This window comes from Halichoerus grypus, chromosome 15, assembly GCF_964656455.1.
Source record: "Halichoerus grypus chromosome 15, mHalGry1.hap1.1, whole genome shotgun sequence".
Classification (NCBI taxonomy): Eukaryota; Metazoa; Chordata; class Mammalia; order Carnivora; family Phocidae; genus Halichoerus; species Halichoerus grypus.
In genome coordinates, this window is record NC_135726.1 from 50124373 (window position 1) to 50148139 (window position 23767).

General features: G+C 39.6%; 1 protein-coding gene and 1 pseudogene across 7 annotated transcripts in view; both read left to right on the plus strand.

Annotated features, from left to right (window-relative positions):
* Positions 1–23767, plus strand: part of ZNF283 (zinc finger protein 283) — a 113858-nt gene that overhangs the window by 45405 nt on the left and 44686 nt on the right. The window lies entirely within an intron of this gene.
* On the plus strand, positions 20743–21226 carry LOC118536657 (centrosomal protein of 19 kDa pseudogene; annotated as a pseudogene).

Here is a 23767-nt window from a genome sequence, read left to right on the forward strand (position 1 = left end):
TTAGTTGCAGGTGTAAAACATAATGATTCAATATTTGTATATGTTGCAAAATGATCACCGTGATAAGTCCAGTTTACATGTGTCACCGTACAGCGACCTTAGATTTTCAAACTGATTGCTCTGTAAGTGGAAGAGGAATGGTAGCTACCCACCGTGTTGGACCAAGACACTTTGCTGCCATCTGCTGGAACACGATTGCAATAAATTATAAATAATTTACTTTGCAGTCGGCAAAAGAATAACACAATACACAAATATTTACAAAATCTTTTTCAAAATAATAAAGATATCTGTGATATGAATGGCACCTCCTTAGGTATAGTACTTTTGTGCAGTGTCTAACATGAACAACTGTACATGGTGACTGTGGAAAACCACACACAGATGGGGCAGGTGTGGGAGGAGGATTGGTTCATAACAAAGTGGAAGACAGTCAGAAAGATTTTAGGAAGAGATCCACAGCCAGGAATAGCAGGACTTGAGGATTAGATAAGAGCAAATTTTAGGACCATCCAAAGGGGTGTTTGAGGTCAGGGGTAGGCAATCAAAGTGGAAGGAGTTTTTGGAAGGTGATCAGGTGTGGGACAAGAGACCAGGCTCTACCCTGTGTTTACTGTGTGTCCTTAAGAGAAACCTTCCTCTTCCCTGAGTTCTTTTGCTCCTTTCAGCCGTGGGGGAGGGCAGGAGTTGCTGCACTCTGGGAGCCCTGCCCTCTTTGACCTTCCAGGTTTCTGAGAACTAAAGAGACTGGGGTCTCCAGGAATGGGTCAGAATGAGGGGTGGGATCATAGGTTCTCATTGTAGGAGGAGATATGGCTGAACTTCAGGGAGGACTTGGCAATGTTCTGGCCATACCAGTGTATACCCCCACCCACAGTCTGCACTAATGTGGGGAGGGACCAGAAGATCTCAGGTGAATGCCAGCAAGAACACTCAGAAGAGTCTCCCTGGACCCCTAGATTCCTCCATTCCTATCCACAACCTTCTGAATATGCCAATATCCCTCTGTATTCCAAACTTCTCTGCCTTTTCCAAGGATCTCCATTGCTTGCCCTTTCTCTGCCCTTCCACCTCTCTCCCATCATAGACTCCTTTACTCTCCCTACATCCCTCATCTCTTTCTCTTTGCTTTCCTCCAGCTTCCAACTCTCTCCAAGTTGACCTTCCAGTTCCCCTCTTCCCTTGCCTCTCATTTCCTGGCCCTTCTTTCCTGAGTCCATTCCAATGCCCCCTGCCTGAGGTTGCCAGATAAAATATAGGATGTGAACTTAAATTTGAATTTCTGGTAAACAACAGATAATTTTTAGTAGAAGTATGTCCCAAATATTTTATGGTACATACTTACACTCATTATCTGAATTTCAAATTTTATTAGGTGTCCTGTATTTTTTTAAGATTTTAATTTTTTAAGTAATCTCTACACCCAACATGGGGCCCAAACTTACAACCCCAAGATTAAGAGTCGCATGCTCTACTGACTGAGCCAGCCAGGTGGCCCAGTGTCCTGTATTTTTATGTGCTCTATCTGGCAAGTCTACTCTTGCCTCTCTCCAACTTCCCTGGCCATGTTCACTCCACCCCAGCTGGTCTCCTTGGAGACCCTGCAGCAATTAGGCAGGCAGTCCGGTGCTCCCCCACCTGCCAACTCCAGCTTAGCTCCTCACCAGCCACTCTGGGCCTCCTCAAAACCCAGCAATGAAAGAGTTTTCACCAGAACTGTCTGGGGAAAGTCCCCTGCAGGGACCTACAGGACATTGCACAGCTCTGTAGCCAGTATTGGTTCTGTTTGGTTGCTACCAGGGCATATTCATTGTTATATGGTTTATCCCATCGATTTTGTTGAATCTACAGATTCATTTGGGGGAGAATTGACAGGCTAACAATACAGAGTCTTCCAATCCATGAATATGATATATCTCTCCATTTATTTATGCCTTCAATTTTTCAATTTTATAGAATTTACTGTAGGCCATTTGTTTATCCTTAGGTCTCTACCATACTGACTTAATTAGTGTAGCTTTAAAATAAGTCTCAAAATAAAGTGGTGTTAATTTCTCCTTTTTCTTCAAGATTGTCAGGGCTAGTCTAAGCCTTTCCATATAAATTTTAGAATTATCTTGTCAACTTATATTTTAAAAAGCTGGCTGGGATTATTATTGGAATTGTGTTGAATCTACAGATTCGTTTGGGGGAGAATTGACAGGCTAACAATACAGAGTCTTCCAATCCATGAATATGATATATCTCTCCATTTATTTATGCCTTCAATTTTTCAATTTTATAGAATTTACTGTAGGCCTTGCATATCTTCCATTATATTTATTTTTAGATAATTAATTTTAATGTTTTTAATTGAATTATAATTGACATACAATATTATATTAGTTTAAGGTATACAAGATAGTGATTCAATATTTTTATATATTATGAAATGATCACCAAGGTAGGGCTAGTCACCCTCTATCACCAAAGTTATTACAATATTATTGACTATATTCTTTGTGCTGTACATTACATTCCTCTGACTTATTTATTTTATAACTGGAAGTTTGTACCTCTTAATCTCTTTCATCGATTTTGCTCCTCCCCCCACCCTTTGGCAACCACCAGTTTGTTCTCTATATCTATGAGTTTGTTTCTGTTTTGTTTGTTTGTTTTGTTTTTAGATTCCACATATAAGGGAAATCATGTGGTATTTGTCTTTTTCTGTCTGATTTATTTCACATAGCATACTACCCTGTAGGTCCATCATGTTGTCACAAATGGCAAGATTTCATTTTTTTTTTACAGTTGAGTAATATTCCATTCCATATACAACATCTTCTTTATCCATTTATCCATTGATGGACACTTAGATGCTTCCATATCTTGGCTCTTGTAAATAATGCTGAATTAACTTAGGGGTACATATATCTTTCCAATTTAGTGTTTTTGTTTTCTTTGGATAAATATCCAGAAGTGGAATTGTTGGATTGTGTGGTAATTCTTTTTTCTGTGATTTTATGGTAATTCTGTTTTTTAAAATTTTTTAGGAAACTTCATACTGTTTTTCATAGTGGCTGCACAAATTTACATGAATTTACTATTACTACCAATAGTGCCTGAGAGATCCCTTTTCTCCACATCCTTGTCTTTTTGATACTAGCCATTCTGACAGGTGTAAGGTGGTATCTTATTTGGCTTTGATTTGCATTCCCCTGATGATAAGTGATGTTGAACATCTTTTGATGTGTCCATTGGCCATCTGGGTGTCTTCTCTGGAACACTGTCTATTCAGGTCCTCCACCCATTTTTTAATCAGGTTGTTTGGTTTTTTTTGCATTGAGTTGTATGAGTTCTTTATATACTTTGAATATCAACTCCTTCTTGGATATATCATTTGCAAGTATCTTTGCCCATTCAGCAGGTTGCTTTTTCATTTTGTTGATGGTTTTCTTCACTGTGCAAAAGCTTTTTAGTCTGATGTAGTCCCATTTGTTTATTTTTGCTTTTGTTGCCCTTTTAGAAACGACCAAAAAAATATTGCTTAGACTGATGTCAAAAAGCTTACTGTGTATGTTTTCTTCTAGGAGTTTTATGGTTTCAGGTCTTACATTTAAATTACATTTTTGAGTTTATTTTGGTATATGGTGTAAGAAAGTGGTCTAGTTTCATTCTTTTGGATGTAGCAGTCCAGTTTTCCCAATGCCATTTGTTGAAGAGACCATTCCCCTGCACCCCCTGCATTGTATGTTCTTGCCTCATTTGTCATAGATTAATTGACCATTGAAGTGTGGGTTTATTTCTGGGCTCTCTATTCTGATCCATCCCTCTATGTACATTTTTTTTGTGCCAGTACCACACTGTTTTGATTACTATAACTTTGTAGTATAGTTTGAAATCAGGGAGTGGGATATCTCCATCTTTGTTCTTTCTCAAGATTTCTTTGGCTATTCAGGGTCTTTTGTGGTTCCATACAAATTTTTGGATTATTTGTTCTAGTTCTATGAAAAATGCCATTGGTATTTTGATAGGAATTGCATTGAATCTATAGGTTGCTTTGAATAGTATGGACATTTTAACAATATCAATTTTTCTAATCTATGAACATGGTATATCTTTTCATTTATTTGTGTTGTTTTCAATTTCTTTCATCAATGTCTTACAGTTTTCAGAGTACAGGTCTTCCATCTCCTTGGTTAAATTTATTCCTAGACATTTATTTTTTTGATATAATTGCAAATGGGATGATTTGCTTAATTTCTCTTTTTAATAATTCATTATTAGTGTATAGAAATGCAGCGTATTTCTATATATTAATTTTGTATCTCATAACTTTACTGAATTTATTATTAGTCCTAATAAGGTTTTCTTTTGTAGAGTCTCTTGGGTTTTCAATATATAGTATCATGTCATCTGCAAATAGTGACAGTTTTACTTCTTCCTTCCAATTTGGATGACTTTTATGTTTTTTTCTTGCCTAATTGCTGTGGCTAGGACTTCTGGTACTATGTTGAATAAAAGTGGTGAGAGTGGGCATCCTTGTCTTGTTCCTGATTTTAGAGGAAAAGATTTCAGCTCTTCACCATTGGGTATAATGTTAGTTGTGGGTTTTTCATATATGGCCTTTATTCTGTTGAGGTACATTCATTCTATATCCACTTTTTTGAGAATTTTTGTTATAATGGGTGTTGAATTTTGTCACATGCTTTTCCTGTATCTATCTATTGAGATGTCCATATATTTTTATCTTTCATTTTGTTAACATGGTGTATCAGATCAATTGATTTGTGGATGTTAAACCATCTTGCATTCCTGGAATAAATTCCACTTGGCCATGGCACATGATCCTTTTAATACATTGTTGAATTCAGGTTGCTAATATTTTGTTGAGAATTTTTACATCTATGTTCATCAGGGATATTGGACTTTTTTTTTTTTTTTGGTAGCATCTTTGTTTTTGGTATCAGGGTAATGCTGGCTTTGTAAAATGAATTTGGAAGTATTTCATCTTCAGTTTTTTGGAATAATTTGAGAAGGATAGGTATTAATATTAAGTTTTCTTTAGATGTTTGGTAGAATTCACCTGTGACGCCATCTGGACCTGGACTTTTGTTTGTTGGGAATTTTTAAAAAAATTACTGACTCATTTTCACTACTGGTAATTGGTCTATTCATATTTTCTTCCTTTTCTTTCTTCTTTAAAAAAAGATTTTATTTATTTATTTGCGAGAGAGATAGAGATAGCGACAGGAATAGTGAGAGAGAGCACAAGTGGGGAGGGGAGGGAGAAGCAGGCTTCCTGCTGAGCAGGGAGCCCAATGCGGGACTCAATCCCAGGACCCTGGGATCATGACCTGAGCTGAAGACAGATGCTTAACCGACTGAGCCACCCAGGTGCCCCTGGTCTATTCATATTTTCTATTTCTTCATGATTCAGTCTTGAAAGATTGTATGTTTCTAGGAATTTATCCATTTTTTTCTAGGTTGTCTTATTTGTTGGCATATAATTGTTCATAGCATTTTCTTATGACCCTTTATATTTCTGTGGTATTGGTTGTAATTCCTCCTCTCTCATTTCTGATTTTATTTATTTGGGCTTCCTTTTTTATTGATGAATCTGCTAATGGTTTGTTGATTTTGTTTATCTTTTCAAAAACTAGCTCTTAGTTTCATTGATCTTTTCTTTTTTTAAGTTCCTATTTCACTTATTTCCACTTGGATCTTTGTTATTTCCTTCCTTCTACTAACTCTGGGCTTTGTTTTTTCTTTTTTACCTAGTTCCTTTAGGTGTAGGGTTAGATTGCTTTTTTGAGATTTTTCTTGTTACTTGAGGTAGGCCTGTATTATTATGAACTTCCCTCTTAAAACTGCTTCTGCTTCATCACAAAGATTTTGGAACATTGTTTCCATTTTCATTTGTCTCAAAAATTTTTAAATTTCCTCTTTGAGGGGTTCCTGGGTGGCTCAGTCAGTTAAGTGTCTGCCTTTGGTTCAGGTCATGATCTCAGGATCCTGGGATCAAGTCCAACATCTGGCTGTCTGTTTAGCGGGGAGTCTGCTTCTCCCTCTCACTCTTCCTCTGTGCTCTCCCTCTCTCTCAAATGAATATATTTTTCCTTTTCTCTCCCTCTCTCTCAAATGAATATATTCATTCAGAAGAAAGAAAGAAGAAGCACAGAAGAAAAGAATATACTCATTTGAGAGAGAGGGAGAGAGCATGAGTGGGGGGAGGCGGAAGGGGGAGAAGCAGACTCCCCACTTGAGCAGGGAGCCCAATGTGGGACTCAATCCCAGGACCCTAGGATCATAACCTGAGCTGAAGACCAACACTTAACTGACTGAGCTACCCAGGTGCCCCACAAATAAACTCTTAAGAAAAATAAATTTCCTCTTTGATTTCTTGGTTAATACATTGGTTGTCTAATAGCATGTTGTTTAGTCTCCATGTGTTTGTATTTTTTCCAGTTTTCTTCTTGAAGTTGACTTCTGGTGTCATACCACTGTGGTCAGGGGCACCTGGCTGGCTCAGTCAGTAGAGCATGCAACTCTTGATCTCGGGGTTGTGAGTTTGAGCCCCACAATGGGTGTAGAGCCTACTTAAAAAAATAAAATAAATTCATACCATTGTGGTCAGAAAAGATGTTTGATATGATTTCAATCTTCTTAAATTTATTGAGACTTTTTTTGTGTCCTAACGTGTGATCTATCCTGGATAATGTTCCATGTGCACTTGAAAAGAATGTGTATTCTTCTGTTTTGGGATGAAATGTTATGTATATATCTACTAAGTCTATCTAGTTTAATGTATTGTTTAAGGCCAATGTTTCCTTGTTGATTTTCTGTCTGGATGATCTATGCATTGATGTAAGTGGAGGTATTAAATTCCTCTACTTCTATTGTATTGCTATTTCTTCATTTATTCCTGTTAACATTTGCTTTATATATTTAGGTGCTCCTGTATTGGATGCATAAATGTTTACAACTGTTATATCCTTTTGTGAGATTGACCCCTTTATCATTGTGTAATGCTCTTCTTTGTCTTTTGTTCATCTTTGTTTTAAAGTCATTTTGTCTGATATAAGTATTGCTACCCTAACTTTCTTTTCATTTCCATTGGCATGGTATATCTTTTTCCATCCCTTCACTTTCAGTCTATAGTATCTTTAGGTTTGAAGTGAGTCTCTTGAAGGCACATATAGAAGGGTCTTGGTTTTTGTTTTTTAAAATCCATTCAGCTACTCTGTGATTTTTGATTGGAGAAGTTTATCTATTTACATTTAAAATAATTATTGATAGATATGTTATTGCCATTTTGTTAATTGTTTTCTGGCGGTTTTTGTAGTTTCTCTCTGTTCCTTTCTTCTTTTTCTCTATTTTCTTTTGGTTTGATTGTTTTCTTTAGTGTTATGTTTACATTCCTTCCTCTTTTTCTTTTGCATATTTACTGTGTTTTTTCTTTGTGGTTACCATGAGGTCCACATATAACATCTTATGTATATAACAGTCTCTTTTAAGTTGATAGTAACTTAATTTTGAACACATTCTGAAGCTTTATATTTTTACTTCACACCCCCAACATTTTCTCTTTGATGACACATTTTACATCTTTTTATGTATTCCTTCACTGATTATTGTATTTTAAATTAATTGTGCTACTTTTGTCTTTTACCTTTCATACTTGCTTTGTAAGTGATTTATACACTAGTTTTATTATTAATTTACCTGTTCCAGTGAGATTTTTACTTTTGTATGTTTTCTTTTTTTTTCTTTTTAAAGATTTTATTTATTTATTTGACAGAGAGAGACACAGTGAGAGAGGGAACACAAGCAGGGGGAGTGGGAGAGGGAGAAGCAGGCTTCCCGCGGAGCAGGGAGCCCAATGCAGGGCTTGATCCCAGGACCTTGGGATCATGACCTGAGCCGAAGGCAGACGCTTAACGACTGAGCCACCCAGGCGCCCCCACTTTTGTATGTTTTCTTATTATTAATTAGTGCCTTGATATCATGAATCATGATATCATGAAAATAAAGGTTATTTTCCTAAATTTTATTGTGAAAAAAATTAAAGGTGCAAAGGTTTTGAAATATTGGTTCAATGATTGTTTATGTATCTACCATCTAGATCAAAATTATTAACATTTGTCATATTTGTTTATCTGTGTTTATATATCAGCTTTTGATGCGTAATAAATTGCAAACAGAACTTAGTGGCTTGAAACGATAAGCATTTTATCTTCTGGTATGGGTTGACTTGACTCATCTCTCTTAGGATCTATCATGTGTCTATGGTCAACTGGTGGATTGGATGGTGGCTGGATGATCTCAGATGGTCTCACTCATAAGACTGGTAGTTGGCTGGCTGTCATCCAGGCCTCAGTTCTCCATGTGGCTTCTCATCCTCCAGCTGGCTAGACAGGACTTCTTTCATATGGGAATGGCAAGGTTCCAAAGGGCAGCAAGAAAAGGCAACTTCCAAAAAACAAGTGCTTTTCATGCCTTTGCTCAAGTTATGTTTGCTAACTTGTCCCATTGGCCAGAGAAAGTCACAAGGCTAACTTGTCTGTGTGGAAGGGCAGTAACAAAGGGTATGGACAGACATTTTTGCTATCTCTTTATGTAGCTATCTATGTATCTATGTATGTATCTATGTATGTATGTATCTATCTATCACTAATGAACCATTAAAAGCAAATGGCAGATATCATTTTGCTTCACTCCTAAATAAAAATCCTGGAGTAGGCAAGGGGTCTTTTTTCCAATGTGACCCTCCTCTTTCCTCTCTGCACGCTATTCCGCCCCCCCCCCCCCGCCCCTGTGGGCCATTTTTGAAAAGCTAAATGATTTGAACGCACACACACACACCACTCCATCCGTCATATGACATCTTTACTCTGTCGTGTGCAGTCATGCAAATGCAACACCACCTTTCACACAGTGAGACACGCTCTTGAGTCTGTCACGTGCACGATGTTCACACACAACCCCTACATCGTATCTGTGCCTCACCGTCACACACTCCGGCCCTGTCCCACGCCTGTCGCTCCATCACGCACGGCCAGGGAGACACCCTGACCCTATTTTGCTCCCCCTCCCCCTCAAGTCTGTCACACCATCACCTCCCTAAGCTGCTCGTGTTCACCTCCAGCGCCTCTCTCCTGCTACCCCCACTGTCGGCCGGGGTCAGAGTTCCTAAAGCTCTCTGTGCCTGAGTCGATTTCTTTTCAGTCGTCTTTCTTCTCATTCTGAGTCTATTTCTGCTCACACGTGGAACCCAAGAACCACGAGGATGCTCTGGGGGACCTCAGAGACTCGTGGTCATTCGGGCCCGGTGGCCTATGGGAAATGTAGTCCAGTGCCGGAAAAGCAGGAGACTAGGAAACCCATGGGCCATTGGACCGCCCCGCCTCGGGAGTTTCTGGTAGTTGTAGTCGGTCCCCCATTGCGCAGGGGTCGGCTCGCGCCAGCCTTGCACTGTGGAGTACTTGGCGTGGGGAGGTTGGGTACGCGTCTAGGACTAGGGTCGGTAAGGCGGGGTGTTGTCTGTGGTGGCCACTCAGGTGTCCCAGGTCTTGGAGCAGCGCCGGGAACAAACACCACAGGCAGAGTGTGTGTGTGTGTGTGTGTGTGTGTGTGTGTGTGTGCGCGCGCGCGGGAGCGCGCGCCTGGGTGCCGGGGTGCGTCAGACGATTGAGTAGCGGTGGATGGATGCAGCGGTGTGCAGGAGCTAGTTCCTATTGGCACATTCTCAGAAAATTTGAAACTTGTGTTAAAGACAACCATTATTTTAAAATTATGTAAGTGCAAATAAATATATTAAAAACTAAGATAAATAGTCAAACGCACCACTTTCTTAATTATTTTATTATCTATGCTCTTGAGATTATGTCTACAGTGTCTGTATGGCGGAAATACTGTATCATTATGTACTACTACACATCCGTTTCCAGTTCCACCTTTAGTGATACCACTTTGGCAGCTAGAAATTGGCCATGATGGGACTGTTTGCATTGTGGGAATTGACAATCACTACAAATCATTGTTTCTGTATGCTTGATTTATTGTTTTTGTTGTTTGGGGATGGGGGAGTTCTCAAAGTCCGACCTCTTTTTCCTAAATGTCTCTCCGGCGCCCTCTTCTAGTAAAGCGTACTATTGTGCTCACTTTGAAGGAGAAATACCGTAATCGCTTTATCACAGAGCGTATATTGAAGCGTGCATTCGGCGCTGAGGAAATAAATTGATAGCAGAAGCAAATGACATATACCACGTTTGCACTTATCCAATTTCAAAAACAAATGTAGATAGTATACAATATTGTTCAGAATGTGGGGAAATGAGAACTCTCATAGGTACCTGTTGAAAATGACTATAGCCTTTCTACAATTAAGTTGAGTAGTAGCTATCACAATGTCTGAAAGCAAACCTCTAACAACCAACATTAAAAAAAAAAAAAGATTTGTTTATTTATTTTAGAGAGAGAGAGCATGAGTGAGAGGGGCAGAGGGAGAGGGAGAGAGAGAATTCCAAGCCAACTGGATTCCACCCACGGAGATCACCACCTGAGCTGAAATCAAGAGTACAGCACTTAACCAACTGCCACCCATTTTATATATAAGAATATAACCCACAAAAATTCTGACTTGAAAGAAAAAGATGTGGTTACAGTAATGTTTACTGAAGCCATGTTTGTAATACTGAAGAACTGAAATCAATCTCAATGTTCGTTTTTTTGAGGAATTGTTAGTCTGTGCTGACTAATATGGAAACTATTCATGGCTTAAAGATAAGACAAAAATATAGGCAAGTTAAATTTGATAATACGTAAAATAACCAAGGAGTCATTAAAATGACAATGTAGAATTACCCTGCCCAATCTGGAAGGATATGCGTAAGATATTAAGAAATGAAAAATATTGGTTACATGAGAGTATGCAAAGTATGACTATAATTTTTGAACAAAAAATACACAAGGATAGATACTGAAGTTTTAAATATATATTTTTTAAACTTTTTTTTTTTTTTTTAAGATTTTATTTATTTGACAGAGAGAGAGACAGCAAGAGGGAACACAAGCAGGGGGAGTGGGAGGGGGAGAAGCAGGCTTCCGGCCGAGCAGAGAGCCCGATGCGGGGCTCGATCCCAGGACCCTGGGACCATGACCTGAGCCGAAGGCAGATGCTTAACGACTGAGCCACCCAGGCGCCCCGAAGTTTTAAATATTTTAAGGGTTATTTTATAAAACTGAACTCTGGCTGACTTTAGCACGTCAATAATAATCTCTCAACTGTTTCCTCACCATTAAATGGAATAATAATTCCTACCATGCAGATTTTTTTAATAGAATAGTGATCAAGCCCTTAGACACTGAAACACAACCATCTCAGGTCAAACCCATGTCTTACCATTTTAATAGCTGGGGGATCATGGGCAAGTTTTTAAAAAATATGTGTATGCTTCATTTATTCTTACTGGTATAATCCTGAAGAATATTGCCACAGACAGGTTTTTTGTTTTTGTTTTTGGCTTGAATTTTACATAATTCATGCGAATCACATGTCAATGGATCTGGCATGTGAGCAGCCGTGTCACGCCCACTCCCACCAAACCCCTGGGCTTGCTGGATCAAAACTACAATACTGCTTATCATCACTTATCATCAAGGAAATGCAAATCAAAACCACGAAGAGCTATCACCTCACACCTGTCAGAATGGCTAAAATTAGCAACACGGGAAACGTGTTGGCAAGGATGTGGAGAAAGGGGAACCCTCTTGCTGTGTTTGTGGGAATGCAAACTGGTGCAGCCCCTGTGGAAAACAGTTACAGAGGTTCCTCAAAAAGTTAAAAATAGATCTACCCTATGATTCAGCAATCACACTATTGAGTTTTTTACCCAAAGAATACAAGACCACTAATTCAAAGGGATACATGCTCCCCAGTGTTTATAGCAGCATTATTTACAATATCCAAATATGGAAGCAGCCCAAGTGTCCATCGATTGCTGAATGAGATGTGGTATATATATATGTGTGTGTGTATACACACACACACACACACACACACACACACACACACACACACAATGGAATATTACTCAGCCATAAAAAAGAATGAAATCTTGCCATTTGCAATGACATGGATAGAGCTAGAGAGTATAATACTAAGTGAAATAAGTCAGAGAAAGACAAATACCATATGATTTCACTCATATGTGTAATTTAAGAAACAAAACAAGCAAAAGGAAAAACCTAAGAGAGAGAGAGGCAAACCAAGAAACAGATTCTTAACTATAGAGTATAAATTGATGGTTACCAGAGGGGAGGTGGAAGGATGGGTGAAATAGGTGATGGGGATGAAGGAGTGCACTTGTGATGAGCACTGGGTGTTGTATGGAAGTGTTGAATCACTGTATTGTGCACTGGAAACTAACATAACACTATATGTTCACTGACTGGAATTAAATAAAAGCTTAAAGAAGATACTGTGATTCTTTCATCAAAGAAGGAGATGGCTGTTGGTGGGACACCGCCAGTGACTGCCACACTAGGAAAACTCTCCTTCACATTGCAAGGAACAGAGAAGGACATTTCAGACCTGGAGGAACTTAGCAATTATGCCAACCACCTAAACTATCTGAAGGAACTCTTAGGAGAGGAGAGGCAGCCAAATGACATTTAAATCAGAACTAGGCTTTCAGGGGAGGGGAGAGGAGGTGAACAATGGGCAGTGATACTCCTTTCAGTCCCTTCCAAAGCCCCCAAGCACTTCCCCTCTCGAGGCCTCTGCAATGCCAGGAATTCTCTTCTCCCTGTCTGTGTCCGAGGCACTCATTCTCATCTTTCGAACTGTAGCTTAATTACAAATTTCTTTCACTGGCCTTCCTTACACCCGTATTAAATCATGATCACCCACTAGTGGTTCTCAAAAAACCCTCTTCTTTTTGTTCTTGTCACTTCTTGGGTAATTTTACATTTTTTATATTCCAATTATTCTTTGTGTGCTCTGGTCAAATAAAATGTCCATTAGAGCAAGAATTTTGACCCTTTGATTATTCATTGATAGAAGGCATCAAAAAACTATGGCCCCAGGCCAGATCTGGCCCACCACCTGTTTTGTACAGCTAATGAGCTTAGAATAGTGGTTATTACATTTTTTAAATGATTGAAAAAAGAAAGATGAACAATATTTATGGACAGTTGAAAGTTACAAAATTCGAATTTTACTGTCCATAAATAAAGTTTTATTGGAACACTGCTACACTGCCTTGTTTACATTTTGTCTATGGCTGCTGCAGTGGCAGGGTTGAATAGTTGCAACAGAGACCCTGTCTAAAATTCTTACTTTCTGGCCCTTTATGAAGTGTGCCAACTCCTGCTGTCTATTAAGTACTGAGAAAAATGCCTGGCAGATAGTGGAATCTATTGGTCCAAATTCAGTGTATCGCTTAGACATCAGTCATTTACCTCAAGAGCTGGACTTTAACAAGCAATCACGTTCTTCAGTAGTGGGAAAATAAGAGGTCCCTGTAGGGCTCACAGGCAAAGGGAATCCCTGGCTGGTGAAAAGTCAAGTTTGCCTTGCTTGGTCAGGCAATGAACCTAGACTAGCACAACCGGAGGGATGTGGTGAGTAGATTGTGGAGTCAGATGAGGAGACACTGGTAGGTGAAGATGTCAGCATGGGGACATGGGAGTTTGTCACTAATCCTGTACCTCACAGGCTCTGCATTCAAGCCATGCCAGTCCTCTCTGCACCATCCTCAAGACATGTTGGTTTCCTCATATCACAGGAAAGTTTCTCTACAAGGTACACTGGTCTCTCTGGACTTTTCTCACCCAGGTATTGCTCATGTTATTTATTTATCTTTTTACTGGAACCAACAGTTCCTCAGGGATATTATTGATTCCCCTTGCAGACACTGTCATTGCTACCAGTAACATTATAATTGCTGCACTGGTGAGAAATGAGATCATGGTGTCCGTAACCTATAACTTGGGGTCAGGTGCTCTCTCATACTCTCAGGCACATACGCTGGCGGTGACAGGCTCACCATCCAGATATCAGAGATCTGCTTGGTGAGTTATTATTTCTTTTTTCTCCTTTTAGAAAATGTCAGAAACAATGACTTTCAGTGTTAGAGCTTTATCTTGGAATCCTAATATGCTTCTTACTTGGGAAGGATGGAGTGCTATATTAAATCTGAAGATTATAGAGAAATGTGTAGATCCTCAGGATGGCACTAATATGTCTCATGTTTGTACTGTATTTAGAATTACCCTCTTTACCCTCCTTTCCTTTTTGTTCTCGGCTTCCTGAGACTTCTTGTCCACCCTTTCTTACTATTAGACTTGCCAGAAGGATTTCTTTCCCTTCCCACCTTTTAAATGCTTTCTTTAAAATTGGGGACCATAGAACCTCCATTGTAGGAATAATACAAGGAATAAATATAATAACATACATGTCTGGCTTTAAGCATGGACATAGAGACCGCGGGTTCATTTTTTCTTGTTTTCTCAGTGGTCAAGACTGGCTTCAGAACAACATTCATAGAGAGCCATTCCTTTGGGTGGTGTGAGGAAAAGGCATAAACCATATTCTTCTCAGGTTCTTCTTAGACCTCAGGAAAGGAATGTTAATTGTTGACTCTCAGTCTCTCTCTCTCTCTCTCTTTTTTTTTTTTTTTTTTTTGACTCTAAGCCTCTTAAGGAGAGAGATATTCCTGAATTTATTTCCCAGAATCAATAATGGACATAAAGCCACTCATTGACCACATCATCAGTGCTGAGCCAGAGTCATAAATGGGCCATGATATTAGACAGGAAATCCTGAGTTTGGGCTCTAATTCAAGATAATTCCTTCCCACATGCTCAGATCTGACCCTACCCTGTCCTTGGTGTGACAGAGGAAATGAACACAAGAAAATGTGCCATACAAGGGCAGGGCCCAGCAAAGAGACCAGCAAAGAGCCCATTGAATATAGGGCTATTTTCAACATTAGTTGTGGTACCTGCAGGAACCATGTGAAGGTTGCCACCTTGCTTCTCCCCACCTGGCTAAAGGCCAATGCCTAAAGAAGGGAAAATCTTCCTTACCTCAGGGCTGCCTTTTCTGCCTATCTGACTTCCTGCTATTTCCTCTTTAATGACCGACTCACTTCTCCTTTCTTGCCCTTATATATAGTGCTCTTTTTTGACAAAGGAAGCCTGGATCCTACATATTTGGATGTCCATGTTCTTATTCCATATTAATTCTCATTATCTCATACCTAGTCTTCTTTCTCCACACTAGACTTGTTTCTAATAACTTTGTTCATTCGTCATAACACTTTGGAAGCTGGGGGCTTAGCACAGAGTCTGCTTTGGTGTTCATGACTCTGCACTCCTCAAAGCCAGATTGAAGTGGGGGACCCCTTCAACATGGCTGGTGTACCCCTACCCCAGCGTCTGTGAGTGTTGGCTGCTACAGCCTCACACCTGCACCCCTCTCAGAATTACCCTTAGATGCAGTGCAACCTCCCCTACAGTGTTACCTGAATGGCCAGTGTCCAATGATGACTGAAATGGAGTCTGGAAGCCCAGCCTGTTGTCTCAGTGAGATGCTAACTATGCTTCAGGGTGTGTACCAGGGCCCCCTGTGGGACTGGGCCAAGACCACATCCTTGCCTAGCATCTTTCCCTTGCCCTCCCTGCCTCCCTCCCTCCCTCTCTCCTGAGAGTTCTCTCTCACTAGAACACTGTGGAAGCTTCCCCATCTCAGGCTCTGCTCCAGGGAACTGGACCTAAAACACCAACAGTTTTATTTAATAATGGACATGAGGCTCAGCAGAAAAGACATAAGACCTCAAATCTGAGCTGCCAATATGTGATACTCCCGTCATCAAAGACACCTCTGAATTAGAGTGTGGGGTCCCTTCAGTACCATGTGCTTGGGGCTGGACACAGGAAGTGGGGGCTTTCCCAGTGTGCCATTATCCCTGAACCCGTAGGAATTCATTTATTACCACTGAGAATGATACCAGGTTTGCCTGCCTGCCTGCCTCCTTCTCTCTCACCCTCCCTTCCTTCCCTATTGGTTTCTTCTCATTTCTTTTCTTTTCCTTTCTTTTCTTTTCTTTTCTTTTTTCTTTTCTTTTTTCTTTTCTTTTCTCTTCTCTTCTCTTCTCTCCTCTTCTCTTTCCTTTTCCCTTTCCTCCCTCCCTCTTTCTCTCTCTTTCTTTCTCCCTCCCTCTCTCTTTCTTTCCTTTTACTATAACTGTAGCGAGAATGGATTTTTATTTTTTATTTTATTTTTAAAGATTTTGTTTACTTATTTGACAGAGAGATAGAGAGAGAGCACAGTAGGCAGAGTGGCAGGCAGAGGGAGAGGGAGAACCAGATGCCCCACTGAACAGAGAGCCTGATGCGGGGCTCGATCCCAGGACCCTGGGATCATGACCTGAGCCAAAGGCAGCTGCTTAACCAACTGAGCCACCCAGGCGCCCTGAGAATGAATTTTTAAGGTGATGTTGCTAATGTGTGATTCCCCTCTCCCTTCAAATACTTCAGTTCCCTCCTCAGAATCACAAAGGGTACATACTGTACACACTCACAAAGAAAGGAGAGGTGACCTGACTCCTGAGATTCTGGGATGAGAATTTGTAGACAAGATACTTGTTTACTTCCTTCTCTTCTGAGAAGACTTTGTGGTTGGATGTAACATAGGAGTTGAGAGTAGGAGATTTGGAGATACCATGCTTGGATTCCAAGGCTCCTACATTACTATGGGGTGATTTTAGGTGATTTTATTAAATTTTTCTGATTTGAAAATGGGCAATGATAGTAACATCTCTATTTTTTTTAAAGAGAAGGTAATAAGTTAAAATATGTACTAAGAACAGTGCTTTTCTCCCTTGATTCTATATATGTGACACAAATGGAAGAGCCTGTGATACTTCCCCCAGCCCTTGACTCTCAGAGTTTATGCTTAGAATGAAAAAATCATTTGTTTTCCAAGCCAGGACTATTTAGCATAAAAAGGGGCTTTAATCAAACTCTGCAGGGTACATTTTTGCCTTTCTCATTCAATATTTCCATGTCTCTTGTTCAGTGAGAATGCTGTCTCCCAAAATCAACACATTTATTCCTTTGCTCAATGCAGTAAAAATTTATTTCTTATTTATTTTTTTAGTGCAGTAAAACATTTTTAAAAAGATTTTATTTATTTGAGAGATAGAGAAAGTGGGAGGAGGAGCAGAGGGAGGGGGATAAGCAGACTCTGCACTGAGCACGGAGCCCGATGTGGGGCTTGATCTCGCAATCCTGAGATTAGGACATGAGCCAAAATCAAGAGTCGGATGCTAGACTGACGGAGCCGCCCAGGCACCCCTAGTGCAGTAAAACATTTAAAATAGTTTCTGAATTGCTTCATCCATACTATTACAGATAACAAAACTGCTAAAGGGAGTTCAGGATTTGTTTGCAGTTAGTTTGCATTTCTCTACCTTCTACCTTGCCCAGGACTGAGGGAATGTATTCAAGTATTATATTCAGAGTTTTTGTTTGTTGTTATTCTTTCTTCATTGTGGTTATGGCAGTCATTGAAAGACAACTGGATTCATTTGTTTCAGTTTTAGCTTTTTTATCCCTTCACATCCTTGGTGATTTTATAAAATTTTATTTTTGGAAAATGTAGAACATTAACATGGTCCAAAAACTCAAAAGTATATACAATTTTATTTTCAGAGAAATGTCCTTCCCTCCCTTAACTCTTTTAGTCTGTGAGTGTGTCTTTTCCATCCCTGACTGGTTATCTCTTTCTTGTGGAAAGGTCACAACAAAGCTCTGGTTGGTGCCCTTGTTGAGTGTAAGGAGAGGAGAGGCAAAGAGCTGGAGGTCAGAAAGCCCCAGGTTCCACAGAACCCCTAAGGATCACCCTGTTTGCTCACACTCTGTTACCAAACCCCAAGTTGGGCTGCCCAGTGACTTGAAAGGCCAATACTCAAGAAACAGTTTTTATTGGAAAGGAATTTGAGATTTATTCAGGAGGCCAGCCACCTGGGGAGAAGGTGGGCTGTTGTCCAAAAGCCAACTCCAAGGTTTCTGCCTGGCCCAAGGGTTTTTAAAGGAGTTTAGGGCAGTTAATCATAAAGGGAGTGCAGTAGTCTGTAACATTCTTTTTTTTTAAGATTTTATTTTTAAGTAATCTCTACACCCAGCGTGGGGCTCGAACTCACAACCCTGAGATCAGGAGTCACAGGCTCCACTCACTAACTGAGCCAGCCAGGCACCCCTGTAACATTTCTTCATTATGTGCAGACTCGATGGTGCCAGCTACAAATATATCTCAGTGCTCAGGGGTTGTATGAGGGGGTCTGGTTCCTGTTTTGTGATGTGTAGGGGTACTCTTCTTTTTTCTTTTTTTTTTTTTTCTTTTTTTTTTAAAGATTTTATTTATTTATTTGACAGAGAGAGACACAGCGAGAGAGGGAACACCAGCAGGGGGAGTGAGAGAGGGAGAAGCAGGCTTCCCGCGGAGCAGGGAGCCCGATGCGGGGCTCGATCCCAGGACCCTGGGATCATGACCTGAGCCGAAGGCAGACGCTTAACGACTGAGCCACCCAGGCGCCCCTTCTTTTTTCTTTTTTTAAAAGATTTTATTTATTTATTTGTCAGAGAGAGAGGAGAGAAAGAACACGGCAGGCAGAGGGAGAAGCAGACTCCCTGCTGAGCAGGGAGCCCGATGTGGGACTTGATCCCAGGCCCCTGGGATCATGACCTGAGCCGAAGGCAGACGCTTAACGACTGAGCCACCCAGGCGCCCCAGTTTTTTCCCTTTTGTCTTGACAATATTTACCAATGTTAGACTGATTTATATATCTTTTATATTTTTGTCAATTATAGAATTATTTTTATTTCTATTTCATTAATTTATTATATTATCTTCAATGATATCTTCCTATTACTGTCTTCAGTAAAATTTAGCAAAATGCATAGGTTAATTTTAAAGTGTTTTTCTCAGTTTTATTCCATAAGATCTGTTAAATCAGGCAGGCTGATGATGTTATTCACATCCTCTGTATTTTATCTATTTTTGTGAACTGAGTGGCATTCTCAAATAGAAATCTGTTAAACTCCATCTTGTGTCCTTATATTTCCTAATGCTTTTTATGTATAAAGAGGCAACTGTCAATTCAAAATCCTACAGGGTTGATCCATTAACATGAATAGATAAAGCTGGTTTCATAAAGGCTATTATGAATTAGAGGGTGCCTGCCTCAGGCAAGGGAGGTGACATTATCTAGCTCCAACAACCATTTAACATGGGAGAACACTGGCCAGGACCATAGCATTTTCTAATTTTTAAAGAGAAACAAAAGCTCCAGATTGTTTAAAAGTTGGCATATAATCTAAAATTTTATTTATTTATTTATTTATTTATATTTAAATTCAATAGCCAACGTGGAGTATATCATTAGTTTTTACTGTAGTGTTCAATGATTCATTAGTTGCATATAACACCCAGTGCTCATCACATCATGTGCCCTCCTTAATGCCCATCACCCAGTTACTCCATTCCCCCACCCACCTCCCTTTAAAATATTTAAACTACAGAGTGGGAAAGGGAAGTGAAATATTGGGGCTATTTTCTGCTATTGTGTAGCCTATGTTTAGAAAAATGTCGTCGTTCATAAATATGCATCCACATATCCTAAATAAAATGCTAGCAAATCATATATACTTGGAAGGGAACCAGTTTACTTTTTCAGAGTAGTTTGAATCAATATTTGTATATCCAATAATATGAAGTAGGATTTTGCAAATATGAGTAAAGGTGAAATTTGTTAATATTGAATTTGCCACACTAAGGAAAGTAATACACATATTCTTTCTCTCTAGATTATCTGGCTTTGAAACTCCTTTTGGACATTGACATTATGGCTTCTTATGAGTTGGTAATGGGGATTCTCCTCCTCTTCCAGACTGTAGTTGGGCTTCTAGGGAATTTCTTATTCCTCTGTTTTTATATATTGACTTTGTTCACTAAACATACTCAGAGACCTACAGATCTAATTCTCAACCAATTGGCCTCAGCCAACCTTCTAGTCCTTCTCTCTAGGGGAATTGTGTAAGACTGTTGAATCACAGACCTGTACCTCTGAAACAAATAATACATTATATGTTAAAAAAAAAAAGAAGATAGCAGGAAGGGAAAAATGAAGGCGGGGAAATCGGAGGAGGAGACGAACCATGAGAGACTATGGACTCTGAGAAACAAACTGAGGGTTCTAGAGGGGAGGGGGGTGGGGGGATGGGTTAGCCCGGTGATGGGTATTAAAGAGGGCACGTTCTGCATGGAGCACTGGGTGTTATACGCAAACAATGAATCATGGAACACTACATCAAAAACTAATGATGTAATGTATGGTGATTAACATAACATAATAAAATAAAATAAAAAAATAAAATTGGTATGAGAATAGAAATGTAACATGAAACCTCCTATAGCTGAGCAGTTAACAGTCATAATAGATAAACACTGATCATTTATTTGACCAAAATATATGTATTTAAGCTAGTGTGGAGGGTTTACTTGCTATTCTATCAAATGCATCTCTAAATGATACACTAGCAAATATAATTGAAATATATTAGCTATGCCCGACCCCCAGGCTCAGTCCTGTGAGCTGGATCGGGGAGCTCCCTGTCTCCACCTCCACTTTCAGCAGGAAGTTTTCATCAGATTTCCTCTGATTTACCCAGAGGAATGTGAATGTGAATGTGTATGTGAAAATGATGTGCACTGCAAAGAAATGTGGAATTAGGTTCCAGCCTCCAGCTCTTAATCTATGAGAATGAAATGAAGGGGAAAAGTCGCCAACACATCATGCCAGTCTGATACTTTTCAAAGTTTTCAGATTGCAGCAGAGCTGCTAAACAATTAAAGAATAATCCACAACACAAGAATTACCTGGAACAAGTATCCCTGAGACATCTAGAGAAGTTATTCACTTTTTTACGAGGTTACTTGTGGGGGCAAAGTCTGGCAAAAACAGTGGAACAAATTCAACAGGAAACAACCACTGATCCTGTGGAAGACTTGAATAAACTAGATGACAAAGAACTTGCCAAAAGAAAGAGCATCATGGATAAACTTTTTGAGAAAAATCAGAAGGATGATCCAAATTTTGTTTATGCCACTGAAGCTGAGTTCTCGCAAGATGAACTGCAGTCTTGTGGCTCAGACACAGAGTCAGCTGATGAGTTCTGATATAAAAAATTTTAAAAATGTATTGGGATAGCAGAAAATCTGTGTTTATACAAAAAATATATAGGGGCACCTGGGTGGCCCAGATGGTTAAGCGTCTGCCTTCGGCTCAGGTCATGATCCCAGGGTCCTGGGATCAAGCCCCACATCAGGCTCCTGGCTCAGCAGGGAGCCTGCTTCTCCCTCTCCTTCTGCCTCTCCCCCTCCTCATGCTCTCTCTCTCTATCTCTGTGTCTCAAATGAATAAATAAAATCTTTAAAAAAATATATAAACATTGTTCTAGAAAAATCTGTAAGGAACACTAAATGTACATGTTGGGTCACGTTTGGATCGACTATGTTACTTTTCAAAACCAGGACATGAGTATCTACTATGTAGATGCATGAGGAATTCAGGGAAAACTGAGTATAAGAATCTGCCTTTAAGGAGCTTACGATCTGGGACACCTGGGTGGCTCAGTCGGTTAAGCATCTGCTTTCGGCTCAGGTCATGATCTCAGGGTCCTGGGATCGAGTCCCACATCCGGCTCTCTGCTCAGCGGGGAGCCAGCTTCTCTCTCTGCCTGCCGCTCCCCGTGCTTGTACGTTTCTCTCTCTGACAAATAAAATCTTTTTTAAAAAAAAGGAAGCTTACGATCTAGGGATGCCTGGGTGGCTCAGTAGGTTAAGCATCTGCCACTGGCTCAGGTCATGATCCCAAGGTCTTAGGATTGAGTCCCGCATCCGGCTCCTTGCTCAGTGGGGAGCCTGCTTCTCCCTCAGCCTCTGCCACTTTCCCTGCTTGTGCTCTCTCTGACAAATAAAGTTTTTTTTAAAAAAGGAGTTTACAGTTTAATTGGAAGATAAGTCAAAAACTTGTGAATAGCTAATTAACAGTATTAGGCAGAAAAAAAATTACAGCCAAATGCTTGATAAAGGTTAAAGAGGGTAGAGTAGTCAGGGAAGACTCTGTCCCTAGAAATGGTAGTGTTTGGTTAGAAATTTATATAGAATTCCAGATTACAGAAACCAGGAGGAAAAAAAAGGGAGAGGTGGGTAGTGGTAAAGAGATAGGGATTAGAACATTTTATTTGAGGAACAGTAAGCAATTTATAGTTTGATAAAATTAGAGGGCATATATGGTTCCCAGGGGATTATCCTGTATGCAGTATGTCTTTTTCCCCCTCAAAATTTTCTTGGCTATTTTATTCTTTCAGGCAAGATTCAGAATCAATTCATCAGACATTCCCTTCAAAAAAATCTTCCTGGAATTTTGAAAAATATTTACATTAACTTTACAAATAAGTAGGGGGATTATTAGCATCTTTTCAACATGGAATTTTCCTCTCTAGTAATATTTTTATATATGATATCCATTTATTGAAGTTTTATATTCCACAGTGATAATAACAATGTCAATTAGCATTTGTGATGTATTATGGACCTGGCACATAAGTCCTTGACATTTATTGTCTCATAATCCTCAAATTTATGGCATAGGTAATATTATCATTTCTGTTATATGAAGAAAACAGAAACACTCTTAAGCATTTAATATGCATTATGTCTTTATATGTATTTAGCTCTGTTTGCTATGTATTTTTTTTGTCTGTTTGTTATGTATTTAACTCTGGAGTAGAAGAGTAGCCCTGCAGAATGCCCTGCAGCTGCAAGTGGGTGTCATTTGACGAACAACAGGGGAATTCTGCCCCTTCAGGATCAGGAAAAAATATATGCTAAAGATATTCTGAAACCCTGAAGCTCTTCCCATAAATAAAGAGGTTTGTTTGTAAAATGGGAAATCTACCCATAATGAATAACAATAGGCATTGCCAGTTTAGGCCTGTTGATGAGTTTGGATCTACAAGATCTTTGGATCTATAAGATCTACAAGATCTTTGTTGAACCAGGTTATATGTGTACAACTACATCTTTCATCTTATTATACTGTTTACTGTTTAATTGGAAGAAATTCTGTTTTCTTCAAGGGAATTAATATTCATTAAATAAAACTGTACACATTTGTAAAAAAGAAATATATTAGGTAATATGAAGAATGGTAAAAGATGGGATCAGAGAAATGGACCGGGCAGATCGTGAAGGAGATTATAGGCTATGTAGATCATGCTTACGAGTTTGTCATTTGGGGGCGCCTGGGTGGCTCAGTTGTTAAGCGTCTGCCTTCGGCTCAGGTCATGATCCCAGGGTCCTGGGATCGAGCCCCGCATCAGGCTCCCTGCTCCGCGGGAAGCCTGCTTCTCCCTCTCCACTCCCCCTGCTTGTGTTCCCTCTCTCGCTGTGTGTCTCTCTCTGTCAAATAAATAAATAAAATCTTAAAAAAAAAAAAAGAGTTTGTCATTTGGCTCTCGTTCTGTGAAAGCATTTTTTGAATAGTTACTTCATTCTGTTAACTGTATACAGCTGACCTATGGAAACTGAGTTTTTATTTTGTAATGATAACCCGATTCTCACTTCCTTCCAACTTAACCAGCTCCAGTAACATTGTTAAAATATCTCTGCTGCCCAGAGCAATCTATAGCTTCAAAATTCCTTAATTCCTTAATT